The sequence below is a fragment of the Priapulus caudatus genome, unplaced genomic scaffold, assembly GCF_000485595.1.
Source record: "Priapulus caudatus unplaced genomic scaffold, Priapulus_caudatus-5.0.1 Scaffold133, whole genome shotgun sequence".
NCBI lineage: Eukaryota > Metazoa > Priapulida > Priapulimorpha > Priapulimorphida > Priapulidae > Priapulus > Priapulus caudatus.
The window spans coordinates 9694-11325 of NW_014577194.1; positions in this window are offsets into that span (position 1 = coordinate 9694).

Below are 1632 nucleotides of genomic sequence, written 5' to 3' on the forward strand. Positions count from 1 at the left end.
GAGAGAGAGAGAGAGAGAGAGAGAGAGAGAGAGAGAGAGAGAGAAAGAGAGAGAGAGAGAGAGGCACGTTAGAGTAACAACGTAGGTGTAAACAATTGTGACAACGTTGTGCGGTAATAATGCTACGCCATGTACGTGCAAGCGAATGCACGCACGCTCACTCGCATATCGTACACATGCGTCAACACGCACGCACGTTTTACAACATTAAACGTATACGTCGCGCGGGCACACAGGCCCAACGCGTGGTTGCCCCTCAAATCCCACGATCATAGATATTCTATAATTCACGTTTATCTCGTGGGCCGAGAGCGCCGATTTACGTCCAGCTTCCTATGGAGTCCGCCGTCACCCTTCCACGCTCTCCCCGCTCCTCGATCGTGTGAATCGTGAGTAGTCGGAGTTCCAACACGCGTGATGATCAGCCGTGCATTCCGCTACAGATAATGAGTCACGGCCATCGGTGCGACCGCGGCCCTCTTCTACTTGTTTTGTCGGGAAATTATGAAAACCAAAACTCCAGTAAGTGGTCCTTACGGAAAATGGAGAATGCGCGGTGTTGCCGGTAGCAACGTTATTACGCCCGCCGGCCGCCGTCGCGCGCGCACGGCCGTACTTTAACCCGCGCGATAATAACAAGACCTGTACCGTGAACACTCGGCGCGGCCGCGGCGTCATTGTATCACGGTGAGCGTTTCATATACATTATGTTTGCTAGAGGGCTCTTGTGCGCCGACAAGACGGGTACGCGAGCATTATCCTTCGTAATTTGCTCGTCAATGAGTTGTTTATCGGCTGCGCGCATTGCTGTCATGGCGTCCTTCGACAGCGACCTCTGGTGGCGTGTTACGATACCCGCCGGTGCTGGTCTCTCGCGCAGGTACCACCAGTACACCAGTAGTAGGCCTACGTTCAGTGGCGGGCGAAACGGCACCGAGTATCATAGATGCAATAGTATATAATAGTGTAGGCTATTAAGATAATAAAAAGGTAATAATTAAAGGAATGTGATTTCCGGATGTATTAGCTCTACCGGTGTAGCCTCTCCGCTCCCGCTACAGTAGTTCCTCGTGTAGCGGAAGCGAAGGGGCAACACCGGTGGAGCGACTAACATATCTAGTTTACGGTGCAGTAGCAAGTATAACCTATGTCTGGCGTACAGCGTGTGAAGTGAATTTCAGTATAGCAGATGTCATTGCAGCCATGTGCTCATGCAGGCGGAGGTGTAGCATACACGAGCACAAGAGTAAACTACTAGTATATGTTATGAAGTATGTAGTAGTATACTAATATATAACCAGTATGTAACTGTATGTTACTAATCGATTCACTTTGTCTCACGTATATTAAAAAAAACTCACGTTCGTAGCCACCGGGAGAGGGAGACAGAGAGAAGGGAGGAGAAAGAGAGAAAGAGAGAGAGAGAGAGAGAGAGAGAGAGAGAGAGAGAGAGAGAGAGAGAGAGAGAGAGAGAGAGAGAAGAGAGAGAGAGAGAGAGAGAGAGAGAGGAGGAGGAGGAGAGAGAGAGAGAGAAGAAGAAGAAGAGAGAGAGAGAGAGAGAGAGAGAGAGGAGGAGGAGGAGAGAGAGAGAGAGAAGAAGAAGAAGAGAGAGAGAGAGAGAGAGAGAGAGAG